The sequence below is a fragment of the Schistocerca nitens genome, unplaced genomic scaffold (genome assembly GCF_023898315.1).
Source record: "Schistocerca nitens isolate TAMUIC-IGC-003100 unplaced genomic scaffold, iqSchNite1.1 HiC_scaffold_385, whole genome shotgun sequence".
NCBI lineage: Eukaryota > Metazoa > Arthropoda > Insecta > Orthoptera > Acrididae > Schistocerca > Schistocerca nitens.
The window spans coordinates 1,016,874-1,032,857 of record NW_026045919.1 but is presented as its reverse complement, the minus strand read 5'-3'; the positions used below and the strand labels follow the sequence as shown (position 1 = coordinate 1,032,857).

Genomic DNA, 15,984 nt, shown 5'->3' with positions numbered 1-15,984 from the left:
GCTCTGAAGAAGTTGGCGCCACAACAAATGTACCTGTTCGACAAGACTGACGTCATCCAAAACACTAACATTGAATTTCCAATAGGATCGCGTACGGTCCGGGCGAACAGACGGGACATTAAAAGCACACAAATAACCACAATGATCCGAAAAAACGACGGGGGCAACTTCGGCCTGCAAGATTTGTGCAGTAAGGTCCGACGAGACATAAATTCTATCCAACCTACTATGCCCAGTAGGATAAAAATAAGTAAAACCTGTAGCAGTCGGACTAAAACGAAGCCACGTGTCCTCAAGTTTAAAAGTGTCAACTAAAGTTTGCAGTGCTAGACACTTATGTGCCGTCGGTTCCTGGTCGGCAACACGCAAGACACAATTAAAATCACCGCCTAAGATGATCCGTCGGTGGTTTCGATGGAAGAACTGACATAAATCATGATTGAAAAAAGTATCCCTCAGACGTTTGTTGTGAGTTCCAGAGGGGGCGTACACGTTAACAAAAAATATGTCGCAGATGACACATGCCAACCCTCGTCCATTTGGTAAAATTTCTACGTGTTTATACTCTAAACCGGGCGCGATTAAAATAGCCGTACCAATGGTCGTTTCCGGATCAATATTAAGAATAACATTATAGGCAGTAAGGTGCGGGACAACGTCAGCTGTAAGTTCTTGAAGGAAAACCACATCACAACGAGCAGATTGCAAAAAATGTAAAAGGGCGTCAATTTTACGGACACTGCGGATTTGATTAACATTAAGTGTGAGGACGCGTAACTGGTGGAATGCACGCGTCAGGATGGACTCTGTAACTTAAGCGGAACTAGAAGAAATGATCTTCCTCCACATCCTCAGACCACTGCATGGTGTCCGCAGGAGAAGGTACGGCGTCCGGGACGGCCCGGGAAGCGGGGGCGGGGGGCACTGACACAGGCGGACCGTGCACGAAAGGTGCTTCGCGACGCTCTTGAACCAAGGAGTCCGTTAATCCCTCAACGGCCTGTTCGAAGGAAACGCCGTCGCCCTCAGTGGGCGCCGTTTTCGAACGTTTCTTAGACCGCCTACGCTTCGGTTTGGGATCGGTAGGGGCGGACTGGGTGGAAACTTGAGACACCTCGCTTTCAGCGCTGCTAGCATCCGCCTCACCAGAAGTGGACAGGCCGGGTTGTGTCGGCAATTTCCGCTTGTCTGTCGGCGGGGCGGGGACGGTAATCGGCCGGGGCGACTCGACCAACATTTCAGAAGACTCCCCAACAGGCACGGTCGGGACACTGACAGCTGACAAATCAGCAAGACCGACTTCGCGAGGGGTCTGTTCGGTAGATAAACTTTGTTCCGACACAACCGGGGGCACGACAACTGTCGGCAGAGTCACATTATCGGACACAGGAGGGGACTCGACCAACATTTCAGAAAACTCCCTAACAGGCACATCCGGAACACTGACGGCTGACAAATCAGCGATACTGACTTCGCGAGGGGTGCGTTCGGCAGGTAAACTTTGTTCCGACACAACCGGGGGCACGACAACTGTCGGCTGAGTCACAACATCGGACACAGGAGCCACAGCCGCAGGAGCGGCGGAAGCCTGTCGGTCGGTCGGGGCGAGCGAGGGGGGTCCAACCAACGCGCCTGCATACGTGGTGTTGACAACAGCTTCGCGCGGTAGCTGCGCCGGCCTGCGTAAAGTGCAGGTTTGTCGTAAATGATCTGTTTTGCCACACACAGAACACGTCTGCGGCTGCCCACTATAGCTGAGGAAAGCTCGCGTGCCAGCAATGATCAGATACGACGGGATATGTTTCTTTAAATCTACACGTACTGTCCGAACACCACTCAGAACCCGATACCTAAAACCTGCAGGCCACACATCATTCTCCACACTAAGAACGGTGCCAAATTCGCCAAGTTTACGAGCAATGGCCTCATTTGGGCACTCAAAAGGAACATTATAAACCTTCACACTTCGAATGCCGAAGCCTGCCGGCAGTATCAACACGTCAGACAAAGCACCGTCCACGTGCTTGAATTTCTTAACGCCACCACTTTCGGTAACTAGCTTATCGACAAAATCCTCGTTCGGAAGTTTCAAAAAGACAGAGTTTTGAATAAAATCAAGCTGGATGCCGACCAAATCAGATTCGGGAATACGCAATTCCGAAAATACCCATTCGTGTACATCAAAAGGCGACGGCCTAGCCGCGTTCCTATCAAAAACACACTGTACGGAGTTAGCACGGTTCATAATAATGCGTCAATAAACTTACAGGAACTAGAAGAGAAGAGAGAACGCTGCGAGGCGCAGCACCAAACACACGACGAAGACACCGCCTGCAGCACACGAAGGCAGCAGCAGGCACGAGCCCAACACACGTCCGCTCGCCGCAACCACTCGGCCACGACTGCCTGTGGCAATATCGTCTTCCGACAAGTGAAAGTGACATCTTTAGAAGCAATCCGATGGCAGAAAGCGGCGTGGCCTCACTCTTTTCTCTAGTGTTTCCATTGCCAGCACATTAGCCGTTACGAAAGTGTATTAATTTTCGCCCAGACAGGGGCTTGAACCCAACACCCTTTGGTTGAAAACCTAACGCTCTACCGACTGAGCTACCGTACAGCTGCGTGGTGTGCGAGTGATTCACATGTCGTAATTACTGGCTTATGGCTCCAATGGCGACTTCACCGACTTCCCACTGACGCACCGCTGACGCTGCTTTTCTGTCGTCTTAAGCGGTGGACATACTTGCAAGTAGCTGCGAGATCTTAACAAAAGAAACGCTGCACCATTGCTTTTGCCGCACTCGAATGACTGAATTACGATTCTTAAAAAGAAATGAATGTTCGCTCTGTCCAACACTTCCAAGCACATCTGTGTACTCACAAACTCGGCGTCGGCGCGAGAAAATGACGGGAGCGCACTCGTGGGCCTGCGACGGCTTTCTGCAGTCCCAGCGTCAGTGCGAGGTGAACCGGTAGCCACAGGAAGCAGCGGCCGTTGCGAAACTCAGTATTCTTAAATTTTCGTCTTGTTGAGAGTGGCGTCATTGGTTTGCATCCGCGTTCACGTGTGTGAAAATATTTGCTGCTCTTTACGCAAAATCGCACGCAGCCGGTAGGACTCGAACCTACGCTCCCAGAGGGAATCTGATTTCGAGTCAGACGCCTTAACCACTCGGCCACGACTGCCGGTAGCGCGAGTTCTGCCGACACATGCAACTGCTACCGTTTAAAGCACTGTGGTGTCAGGAAACGGCGTAGTTGCATTCTTCTCCGTAGTGTTTCCACCTCTACTAGACGAATCACTACCAAAGTATTAAAATTTCCGCCCGGACAGGGACTTGAACCCTGGACCCTTAGGTTAAAAGCCTAATGCTCTACCGACTGAGCTATCCGGGCTCACAAGACGTTTGTAAACCTTCCACGATACACAACTGCACATTGACTCATGTCCTTTACTGTTGTGCACTCGCTGCATGGAGCTGTAACTAATAAAACGTCGCCTGGATGCTGTCTACAAACTTATCGTGCTAAGCTCGTAACAGACTATCGAAGAATGCTGACACATGACGCAAGAACAAATTGCAGCAATCGTTACGTCTCATACGTTGGAGCAGAGGATTTACGTGTTCTGTCGACACTCACTGGGCAACTGGAAAATTCACAAGCATTTCGAATGCAATGTTTCCCACGTTTTCGCTCATTTCACGGTTCCGTTGGAGACGTTCTTCACGTCCTGACACAAAAAAGGGAACGCAATAGGTAGGACTTTTTTTATTTTCTTGCTTCCCAGGCATTTGCCTACTGTGTTCCTCTTATGGCATGCACTGGACAACCAGAACAGCTACAGGAGGGAGTCATTTTTGTTCTCGGCGGTAGTTACATTATCACAAACTCAGAGCAATTCCATTGGCGTCAGCTTCAAAACGAATGCATGCCGAAACCCGGGTCGAACCAGGGACCTTTAGATCTTCAGTCTAACGCTCTCCCAACTGAGCTATTTCGGCTGACGTTGAACGTCTCTGTTTTGCACGTCTTCGTTGACCTCTGCCCCGTCGCCAATTTCACAGTCATCTTCATCTGATAAGACACAGGGACGCTGAAAGGCGAGCAGCAGATGCAGTGAAGTACCACACACATTTCTTCTGCTTCCATCATCGTAACAAGCAAACACTTCGACTCGATTCATGTAATATTGACATCGCTGACGCTAGAAAACCTGTGCTATATCGATGCCACGTGCAACTCGTGTGCAAAGAACGAGACACAAGAAGCAGTGAGCCTCTCCAGCGTGTGAGAGGCAGCATCTAGCAGATACACACGGTAAAACATTTGACTTGCGCTAGCTCATAAATTGCTACACGTCATCGTCTGCAAGCTAAAATGGACACATCTGCACTGCCCAGAGAGGTGACACTTGCACTGACACCTGGTGGACGGCTGTGAGACGAGGAGATGAGCTGTGGCTTCTGGGCGCGACTGTAGCGCTGCACCCTGCACATTGCTGGCGATCCACGTGTTTAGTGGAGACGCAACCGCTAGGATGCAGCTGAACGTCCTTCTTCTGAGAGCGAGAAAATTTTCGCAGTCGGCAGGACTCGAACCTACGCTCCCAGAGGGAATCTGATTTCAAGTCAGACGCCTTAACCACTCTTTTTTTTTTTTTTATTTTTTTTTACGCCTTAACCACTCTTTTTTTTTTTTTTACTTAACCACTTTTTTTTTTTTTTTTATTAGTCAGACGCCTTAACCACTCTTTTTTTTTTTTTTTTTTTTAGATTTAACCACTCGGCCACTTTTTTTTTTTTTTAAAGAAACGCCTTAACCACTCTTTTTTTTTTTTTTTTTTGTTAAACCAAACATACCTTCTTGCAAGATCAGGCCAGGGCGGCGGTGGAGGCAAAGGGGGCAGGGGTCGCAATCCGAGGCCTGGCCACAGTGTCTCCCTCACCGTCCCAACCCGAGAAACGGGGAATAACGGAAAGAGTGGTGTGTTGTACTCTGTATTATTGTGTAACAGAGTATTGCTTTTTTTTTATGTAATTTTATTTTTTTCTTTTTTTTTCTTTTTTTTTTTTTTTTTTTTTTTTTTTAATGGAGTTCCTTTAGGAGAACAAAGATCCATCGTGGCCAGCGGAAACATGTCCAAAACGATGTTGCGAAAAAAAAATAACGTCCTCTGAAGGTGTGGAAAGAACATGAGGAAGGAAGAACGAAAACGCGAAACACAAAATAAAAAACCATTCTAGGAGGACAATGACCACAAGTAGGCAGCGGAGGCCCACCGCTACCATAGAAAGGCAAAAAATAGAGACTCTCAAAATAAAATAGAAATGAAAAACACAAACAAATAACCACACTAAACGTGCCAAATATGTCTGGCGCACGGGAATGGGGAAGTGTACGCAATTCCGGCAGCAACAAACATATTTCGTCTTCTCGATAAGTTTGATTTCCGTGCCCAAGAGGCAACCGTTTCAACGCAAATTATCTTTGAGCACCGTCACACAGTTTAGGGACAAGTTAATGACAGTCCTGCAATAGTCACAAAAAATGAAGTAAAGGTCAGCAATAGGGAACAAGCGTCAATCCAGGAGAGAAGAGCCAATATGGCAATCCTAAGGACAACCGCCCAAATGGCGGAAGATAAGTCGAGCCGGTGAGACAAATGAACTGTCATACATCAAGAAAATTAGAACAATATATCATTCCACACATTCCGCCAGAGGAAACAGTGGAATGGGAAGTACATAATCATGGCAGGAGAGAAATATGTAATTTGGTAAAGGCGGTCCGTAGAGGGACATCTAAAAATCGGGCATAATTGGAAACACACTGCGGATTTCGTTGCTCCCGTCCATAGTAGTCCCAAAGATACGTCAAAAACTGCAAGCGATCCATGAGGCGGAGAGAGAAAATCGCATGTGCTGCATGCGCGGCGATCCACACGGTAGCGTTTCTCTTGGTGGCAGGATACGGCCGCCAGTCGGGAACCAGGATATACGAAGGTTGTATGGCACTTGGGGTAGTCCTATTAATCAACGCCAACATCTCACGGGTGGCAGCCCATACCTCGTGAAACTGGGGGCACACAAAACGGTGTTCGATCGTGTCCTCAGCCGCGCACCGCCCACAGATGCCACTCGGGAGGAGATTGATTGCGTGGAGTTTCGCATTCGTGGCAACGGTGCGATTCACAACTTTATACCAAGTGTCCCGAACATCTGATGTCAACAATTTACTGGAAATGTTGGACCACACCGTCCGCCAATCGTATTGCGGCAGCCTCAACTCCCATTTGTTAGTCGGCGGAGTTCCGCGGAGGGCCTCTGCGATCGCGCTGACGTTACCCCTGCGCCGATCGTCACCTATCAGATAGCTAGTGTGGAGGAAGTACTGGCGAACGAAATTCAATTTGTACGGGATAGCCTGGATAGAGACAGGCGCGCGGAGAGAAGCAGGGCGGTAAAGGTCGAAGAGTACCGACGTGGGGCCAAGCCCCGCATGGGCTATTACACAGTTAGTTCGGTGGAGCAAAAGGGCAGCACACTTGGAAGGAAAATCAACCAGACCGATGCCGCCCCTGTCCGGCGGGAGCGTGCAAATATTGTAGGCGACCTTAAAGATTTCGCCTCGCCAGACCAGCCAAGAAACAGCATGCTTGATGGCCCGTTCGATCTCCTTCGGCACCGGCAAAACTTGAGCCAGGTACCAGGCCTTGGCCAACATCTGGGTATTAACAACCGAAACTCTATCCAGCAAAGACAAATTTCGTTTGGCGGCAGCCTGAGTCGCCGCTCGAACAGAATATAAGACCGCGCGCCAGTTTAGCACTGCCATTTGTTGTACATTTGCCGTCATCTGGATCCCGAGAATCTTATGTCGTAACTTGACGGTATACCAATCACGACGGACAGCCCTCATGGTCGCAGTAAGCGGCAGCAAGATGGACTTACGGGGGTTCACAACCGCACCCGATGCCGATTCAAATTGGTGAAGAATGAGACGGAGCGAATCAATATCGTCGGGACTTTGGATAAAAACTCCCAAGTCATCCGCATACGCCCGACAGACAAGCGAACCCGTACCAAACGGGACACCGTGGCAAACATTCGTTAGTTTACGGAGTAGAGGATCCAGCGCTAAAACGAATAAGCCCATGGAAAGCGGGCACCCTTGGCGGACGGATCTGTTCATCCTGAGGACATCACCGGCCTGGCCATGAAAAAGGATTCGGGAAGTGGCCGATTTCAGAAGGTTAGATATCACATGCGTGAATTTTAAACCAAATCCAAACTTATACATGACCCGCCGCAAGTAGTCGTGACTAATTCGATCGAATGCATTATGAAAATCAATGGAAAGTATCGCAGCCCGGCCGCCACGACGTGACGAGGCAGAAGCGATACATTCTCGATACGCCAGGACGGCATCAAATATATTCCGTCCAGGTACTGCACACGATTGAGAAGGACTAATGACGGTCTTCAACGCCGGCCGCAAACGGTGTGAAAAGCAGCGTGCTATGATTTTATAATCGGCGTTTAATAGAGTAATCGGCCGTAAAGTCACCGCACTTTGGATGCCAGTGGTCTTCGGGATGAGGACGATGAGCCCCTCTAAAAAGTCTTCCGGCACATCGAGACCATTATGTATTTCATTAACAATGGCAACGAAAGTATCAGTTAAAAGAGCGGAAAATTTCACATAAAATTCCACAGGAATTCCGTCAATGCCAGGTGCCTTTCCCTTCGGGCTAGCCTTAACGGCGGCAGAAACATCAGCAGCTGTAAAACGCTCATTTAAAAGAAGTCTATCCTGACGCGTTAAAATTGAAGGCAGGTCGTGTAAAAACATCTGCAAGGAGGCGTCATGCAAAGGTTGAGATTGAAAGAGTTTAGAGTAGTGATCGTAAATTTCGTCCTTAATCACCCGACGATCCGAAGTTCTATGACCGTCACGCGTTATCCAGTCCGTGAATAAAAGTTTTTCACGCCGCAGTCGGGCTCGTCGTAAATGATACAATGATAGTGGTTCTTCCAAAGAGGGATCGAAAGGCCTGCTACGGACAACAGAGCCCTGCGCCTTCCGATGCAGATGGTTTAAAATCTGCGTTTTAATTTTCCGTAACATGGGAAGGAGGTCAGGGCGGTCGGTAACCCGAGTAATTAAATCCTGTAAACAATCGCGATAAAAATTAACCGTCATCATGTCCCAATGGGCCTTGTCACGACAGTAATTTATGAGCAAAGTACGAAGAGCCGGTTTAGCGTGACGGAGCCACCACGCGACAGTAGAACACGCCTGTGGGCGGCTCTGAAGAAGTTGGCGCCACAACAAATGTACCTGTTCGACAAGACTGACGTCATCCAAAACACTAACATTGAATTTCCAATAGGATCGCGTACGGTCCGGGCGAACAGACGGGACATTAAAAGCACACAAATAACCACAATGATCCGAAAAAACGACGGGGGCAACTTCGGCCTGCAAGATTTGTGCAGTAAGGTCCGACGAGACATAAATTCTATCCAACCTACTATGCCCAGTAGGATAAAAATAAGTAAAACCTGTAGCAGTCGGACTAAAACGAAGCCACGTGTCCTCAAGTTTAAAAGTGTCAACTAAAGTTTGCAGTGCTAGACACTTATGTGCCGTCGGTTCCTGGTCGGCAACACGCAAGACACAATTAAAATCACCGCCTAAGATGATCCGTCGGTGGTTTCGATGGAAGAACTGACATAAATCATGATTGAAAAAAGTATCCCTCAGACGTTTGTTGTGAGTTCCAGAGGGGGCGTACACGTTAACAAAAAATATGTCGCAGATGACACATGCCAACCCTCGTCCATTTGGTAAAATTTCTACGTGTTTATACTCTAAACCGGGCGCGATTAAAATAGCCGTACCAATGGTCGTTTCCGGATCAATATTAAGAATAACATTATAGGCAGTAAGGTGCGGGACAACGTCAGCTGTAAGTTCTTGAAGGAAAACCACATCACAACGAGCAGATTGCAAAAAATGTAAAAGGGCGTCAATTTTACGGACACTGCGGATTTGATTAACATTAAGTGTGAGGACGCGTAACTGGTGGAATGCACGCGTCAGGATGGACTCTGTAACTTAAGCGGAACTAGAAGAAATGATCTTCCTCCACATCCTCAGACCACTGCATGGTGTCCGCAGGAGAAGGTACGGCGTCCGGGACGGCCCGGGAAGCGGGGGCGGGGGGCACTGACACAGGCGGACCGTGCTCGAAAGGTGCTTCGCGACGCTCTTGAACCAAGGAGTCCGTTAATCCCTCAACGGCCTGTTCGAAGGAAACGCCGTCGCCCTCAGTGGGCGCCGTTTTCGAACGTTTCTTAGACCGCCTACGCTTCGGTTTGGGATCGGTAGGGGCGGACTGGGTGGAAACTTGAGACACCTCGCTTTCAGCGCTGCTAGCATCCGCCTCACCAGAAGTGGACAGGCCGGGTTGTGTCGGCAATTTCCGCTTGTCTGTCGGCGGGGCGGGGACGGTAATCGGCCGGGGCGACTCGACCAACATTTCAGAAGACTCCCCAACAGGCACGGTCGGGACACTGACAGCTGACAAATCAGCAAGACCGACTTCGCGAGGGGTCTGTTCGGTAGATAAACTTTGTTCCGACACAACCGGGGGCACGACAACTGTCGGCAGAGTCACATTATCGGACACAGGAGGGGACTCGACCAACATTTCAGAAAACTCCCTAACAGGCACATCCGGAACACTGACGGCTGACAAATCAGCGATACTGACTTCGCGAGGGGTGCGTTCGGCAGGTAAACTTTGTTCCGACACAACCGGGGGCACGACAACTGTCGGCTGAGTCACAACATCGGACACAGGAGCCACAGCCGCAGGAGCGGCGGAAGCCTGTCGGTCGGTCGGGGCGAGCGAGGGGGGTCCAACCAACGCGCCTGCATACGTGGTGTTGACAACAGCTTCGCGCGGTAGCTGCGCCGGCCTGCGTAAAGTGCAGGTTTGTCGTAAATGATCTGTTTTGCCACACACAGAACACGTCTGCGGCTGCCCACTATAGCTGAGGAAAGCTCGCGTGCCAGCAATGATCAGATACGACGGGATATGTTTCTTTAAATCTACACGTACTGTCCGAACACCACTCAGAACCCGATACCTAAAACCTGCAGGCCACACATCATTCTCCACACTAAGAACGGTGCCAAATTCGCCAAGTTTACGAGCAATGGCCTCATTTGGGCACTCAAAAGGAACATTATAAACCTTCACACTTCGAATGCCGAAGCCTGCCGGCAGTATCAACACGTCAGACAAAGCACCGTCCACGTGCTTGAATTTCTTAACGCCACCACTTTCGGTAACTAGCTTATCGACAAAATCCTCGTTCGGAAGTTTCAAAAAGACAGAGTTTTGAATAAAATCAAGCTGGATGCCGACCAAATCAGATTCGGGAATACGCAATTCCGAAAATACCCATTCGTGTACATCAAAAGGCGACGGCCTAGCCGCGTTCCTATCAAAAACACACTGTACGGAGTTAGCACGGTTCATAATAATGCGTCAATAAACTTACAGGAACTAGAAGAGAAGAGAGAACGCTGCGAGGCGCAGCACCAAACACACGACGAAGACACCGCCTGCAGCACACGAAGGCAGCAGCAGGCACGAGCCCAACACACGTCCGCTCGCCGCAACCACTCGGCCACGACTGCCTGTGGCAATATCGTCTTCCGACAAGTGAAAGTGACATCTTTAGAAGCAATCCGATGGCAGAAAGCGGCGTGGCCTCACTCTTTTCTCTAGTGTTTCCATTGCCAGCACATTAGCCGTTACGAAAGTGTATTAATTTTCGCCCAGACAGGGGCTTGAACCCAACACCCTTTGGTTGAAAACCTAACGCTCTACCGACTGAGCTACCGTACAGCTGCGTGGTGTGCGAGTGATTCACATGTCGTAATTACTGGCTTATGGCTCCAATGGCGACTTCACCGACTTCCCACTGACGCACCGCTGACGCTGCTTTTCTGTCGTCTTAAGCGGTGGACATACTTGCAAGTAGCTGCGAGATCTTAACAAAAGAAACGCTGCACCATTGCTTTTGCCGCACTCGAATGACTGAATTACGATTCTTAAAAAGAAATGAATGTTCGCTCTGTCCAACACTTCCAAGCACATCTGTGTACTCACAAACTCGGCGTCGGCGCGAGAAAATGACGGGAGCGCACTCGTGGGCCTGCGACGGCTTTCTGCAGTCCCAGCGTCAGTGCGAGGTGAACCGGTAGCCACAGGAAGCAGCGGCCGTTGCGAAACTCAGTATTCTTAAATTTTCGTCTTGTTGAGAGTGGCGTCATTGGTTTGCATCCGCGTTCACGTGTGTGAAAATATTTGCTGCTCTTTACGCAAAATCGCACGCAGCCGGTAGGACTCGAACCTACGCTCCCAGAGGGAATCTGATTTCGAGTCAGACGCCTTAACCACTCGGCCACGACTGCCGGTAGCGCGAGTTCTGCCGACACATGCAACTGCTACCGTTTAAAGCACTGTGGTGTCAGGAAACGGCGTAGTTGCATTCTTCTCCGTAGTGTTTCCACCTCTACTAGACGAATCACTACCAAAGTATTAAAATTTCCGCCCGGACAGGGACTTGAACCCTGGACCCTTAGGTTAAAAGCCTAATGCTCTACCGACTGAGCTATCCGGGCTCACAAGACGTTTGTAAAGCTTCCACGATACACAACTGCACATTGACTCATGTCCTTTACTGTTGTGCACTCGCTGCATGGAGCTGTAACTAATAAAACGTCGCCTGGATGCTGTCTACAAACTTATCGTGCTAAGCTCGTAACAGACTATCGAAGAATGCTGACACATGACGCAAGAACAAATTGCAGCAATCGTTACGTCTCATACGTTGGAGCAGAGGATTTACGTGTTCTGTCGACACTCACTGGGCAACTGGAAAATTCACAAGCATTTCGAATGCAATGTTTCCCACGTTTTCGCTCATTTCACGGTTCCGTTGGAGACGTTCTTCACGTCCTGACACAAAAAAGGGAACGCAATAGGTAGGACTTTTTTTATTTTCTTGCTTCCCAGGCATTTGCCTACTGTGTTCCTCTTATGGCATGCACTGGACAACCAGAACAGCTACAGGAGGGAGTCATTTTTGTTCTCGGCGGTAGTTACATTATCACAAACTCAGAGCAATTCCATTGGCGTCAGCTTCAAAACGAATGCATGCCGAAACCCGGGTCGAACCAGGGACCTTTAGATCTTCAGTCTAACGCTCTCCCAACTGAGCTATTTCGGCTGACGTTGAACGTCTCTGTTTTGCACGTCTTCGTTGACCTCTGCCCCGTCGCCAATTTCACAGTCATCTTCATCTGATAAGACACAGGGACGCTGAAAGGCGAGCAGCAGATGCAGTGAAGTACCACACACATTTCTTCTGCTTCCATCATCGTAACAAGCAAACACTTCGACTCGATTCATGTAATATTGACATCGCTGACGCTAGAAAACCTGTGCTATATCGATGCCACGTGCAACTCGTGTGCAAAGAACGAGACACAAGAAGCAGTGAGCCTCTCCAGCGTGTGAGAGGCAGCATCTAGCAGATACACACGGTAAAACATTTGACTTGCGCTAGCTCATAAATTGCTACACGTCATCGTCTGCAAGCTAAAATGGACACATCTGCACTGCCCAGAGAGGTGACACTTGCACTGACACCTGGTGGACGGCTGTGAGACGAGGAGATGAGCTGTGGCTTCTGGGCGCGACTGTAGCGCTGCACCCTGCACATTGCTGGCGATCCACGTGTTTAGTGGAGACGCAACCGCTAGGATGCAGCTGAACGTCCTTCTTCTGAGAGCGAGAAAATTTTCGCAGTCGGCAGGACTCGAACCTACGCTCCCAGAGGGAATCTGATTTCAAGTCAGACGCCTTAACCACTCTTTTTTTTTTTTTTATTTTTTTTTTACGCCTTAACCACTCTTTTTTTTTTTTTTACTTAACCACTTTTTTTTTTTTTTTTTTATTAGTCAGACGCCTTAACCACTCTTTTTTTTTTTTTTTTTTTTAGATTTAACCACTCGGCCACTTTTTTTTTTTTTTAAAGAAACGCCTTAACCACTCTTTTTTTTTTTTTTTTTGTTAAACCAAACATACCTTCTTGCAAGATCAGGCCAGGGCGGCGGTGGAGGCAAAGGGGGCAGGGGTCGCAATCCGAGGCCTGGCCACAGTGTCTCCCTCACCGTCCCAACCCGAGAAACGGGGAATAACGGAAAGAGTGGTGTGTTGTACTCTGTATTATTGTGTAACAGAGTATTGCTTTTTTTTTATGTAATTTTATTTTTTTCTTTTTTTTTTTTTTTTTTTTAATGGAGTTCCTTTAGGAGAACAAAGATCCATCGTGGCCAGCGGAAACATGTCCAAAACGATGTTGCGAAAAAAAAATAACGTCCTCTGAAGGTGTGGAAAGAACATGAGGAAGGAAGAACGAAAACGCGAAACACAAAATAAAAAACCATTCTAGGAGGACAATGACCACAAGTAGGCAGCGGAGGCCCACCGCTACCATAGAAAGGCAAAAAATAGAGACTCTCAAAATAAAATAGAAATGAAAAACACAAACAAATAACCACACTAAACGTGCCAAATATGTCTGGCGCACGGGAATGGGGAAGTGTACGCAATTCCGGCAGCAACAAACATATTTCGTCTTCTCGATAAGTTTGATTTCCGTGCCCAAGAGGCAACCGTTTCAACGCAAATTATCTTTGAGCACCGTCACACAGTTTAGGGACAAGTTAATGACAGTCCTGCAATAGTCACAAAAAATGAAGTAAAGGTCAGCAATAGGGAACAAGCGTCAATCCAGGAGAGAAGAGCCAATATGGCAATCCTAAGGACAACCGCCCAAATGGCGGAAGATAAGTCGAGCCGGTGAGACAAATGAACTGTCATACATCAAGAAAATTAGAACAATATATCATTCCACACATTCCGCCAGAGGAAACAGTGGAATGGGAAGTACATAATCATGGCAGGAGAGAAATATGTAATTTGGTAAAGGCGGTCCGTAGAGGGACATCTAAAAATCGGGCATAATTGGAAACACACTGCGGATTTCGTTGCTCCCGTCCATAGTAGTCCCAAAGATACGTCAAAAACTGCAAGCGATCCATGAGGCGGAGAGAGAAAATCGCATGTGCTGCATGCGCGGCGATCCACACGGTAGCGTTTCTCTTGGTGGCAGGATACGGCCGCCAGTCGGGAACCAGGATATACGAAGGTTGTATGGCACTTGGGGTAGTCCTATTAATCAACGCCAACATTTCACGGGTGGCAGCCCATACCTCGTGAAACTGGGGGCACACAAAACGGTGTTCGATCGTGTCCTCAGCCGCGCACCGCCCACAGATGCCACTCGGGAGGAGATTGATTGCGTGGAGTTTCGCATTCGTGGCAACGGTGCGATTCACAACTTTATACCAAGTGTCCCGAACATCTGATGTCAACAATTTACTGGAAATGTTGGACCACACCGTCCGCCAATCGTATTGCGGCAGCCTCAACTCCCATTTGTTAGTCGGCGGAGTTCCGCGGAGGGCCTCTGCGATCGCGCTGACGTTACCCCTGCGCCGATCGTCACCTATCAGATAGCTAGTGTGGAGGAAGTACTGGCGAACGAAATTCAATTTGTACGGGATAGCCTGGATAGAGACAGGCGCGCGGAGAGAAGCAGGGCGGTAAAGGTCGAAGAGTACCGACGTGGGGCCAAGCCCCGCATGGGCTATTACACAGTTAGTTCGGTGGAGCAAAAGGGCAGCACACTTGGAAGGAAAATCAACCAGACCGATGCCGCCCCTGTCCGGCGGGAGCGTGCAAATATTGTAGGCGACCTTAAAGATTTCGCCTCGCCAGACCAGCCAAGAAACAGCATGCTTGATGGCCCGTTCGATCTCCTTCGGCACCGGCAAAACTTGAGCCAGGTACCAGGCCTTGGCCAACATCTGGGTATTAACAACCGAAACTCTATCCAGCAAAGACAAATTTCGTTTGGCGGCAGCCTGAGTCGCCGCTCGAACAGAATATAAGACCGCGCGCCAGTTTAGCACTGCCATTTGTTGTACATTTGCCGTCATCTGGATCCCGAGAATCTTATGTCGTAACTTGACGGTATACCAATCACGACGGACAGCCCTCATGGTCGCAGTAAGCGGCAGCAAGATGGACTTACGGGGGTTCACAACCGCACCCGATGCCGATTCAAATTGGTGAAGAATGAGACGGAGCGAATCAATATCGTCGGGACTTTGGATAAAAACTCCCAAGTCATCCGCATACGCCCGACAGACAAGCGAACCCGTACCAAACGGGACACCGTGGCAAACATTCGTTAGTTTACGGAGTAGAGGATCCAGCGCTAAAACGAATAAGCCCATGGAAAGCGGGCACCCTTGGCGGACGGATCTGTTCATCCTGAGGACATCACCGGCCTGGCCATGAAAAAGGATTCGGGAAGTGGCCGATTTCAGAAGGTTAGATATCACATGCGTGAATTTTAAACCAAATCCAAACTTATACATGACCCGCCGCAAGTAGTCGTGACTAATTCGATCGAATGCATTATGAAAATCAATGGAAAGTATCGCAGCCCGGCCGCCACGACGTGACGAGGCAGAAGCGATACATTCTCGATACGCCAGGACGGCATCAAATATATTCCGTCCAGGTACTGCACACGATTGAGAAGGACTAATGACGGTCTTCAACGCCGGCCGCAAACGGTGTGAAAAGCAGCGTGCTATGATTTTATAATCGGCGTTTAATAGAGTAATCGGCCGTAAAGTCACCGCACTTTGGATGCCAGTGGTCTTCGGGATGAGGACGATGAGCCCCTCTAAAAAGTCTTCCGGCACATCGAGACCATTATGTATTTCATTAACAATGGCAACGAAAGTATCAGTTAAAAG

General features: G+C 49.0%; 6 non-coding genes across 6 annotated transcripts; all 6 read right to left on the bottom strand.

Annotated features, from left to right (window-relative positions):
* Positions 1 to 3,104: 3,104 nt before the first annotated feature.
* Trnas-cga (transfer RNA serine (anticodon CGA)) lies at positions 3,105 to 3,186 on the bottom strand. Its single transcript has one exon. It is a non-coding gene; the product is annotated as a tRNA-Ser (tRNA).
* A 137-nt stretch (positions 3,187 to 3,323) lies between these two features.
* On the bottom strand, positions 3,324 to 3,396 carry Trnak-uuu (transfer RNA lysine (anticodon UUU)). Its single transcript has one exon. It is a non-coding gene; the product is annotated as a tRNA-Lys (tRNA).
* A 536-nt stretch (positions 3,397 to 3,932) lies between these two features.
* On the bottom strand, positions 3,933 to 4,004 carry Trnaf-gaa (transfer RNA phenylalanine (anticodon GAA)). The gene has a single exon. It is a non-coding gene; the product is annotated as a tRNA-Phe (tRNA).
* Positions 4,005 to 11,414: 7,410 nt separating this feature from the next.
* On the bottom strand, positions 11,415 to 11,496 carry Trnas-cga (transfer RNA serine (anticodon CGA)). Its single transcript has one exon. It is a non-coding gene; the product is annotated as a tRNA-Ser (tRNA).
* Positions 11,497 to 11,633: 137 nt separating this feature from the next.
* On the bottom strand, positions 11,634 to 11,706 carry Trnak-uuu (transfer RNA lysine (anticodon UUU)). Its single transcript has one exon. It is a non-coding gene; the product is annotated as a tRNA-Lys (tRNA).
* Positions 11,707 to 12,242: 536 nt separating this feature from the next.
* On the bottom strand, positions 12,243 to 12,314 carry Trnaf-gaa (transfer RNA phenylalanine (anticodon GAA)). Its single transcript has one exon. It is a non-coding gene; the product is annotated as a tRNA-Phe (tRNA).
* Positions 12,315 to 15,984: the final 3,670 nt, after the last annotated feature.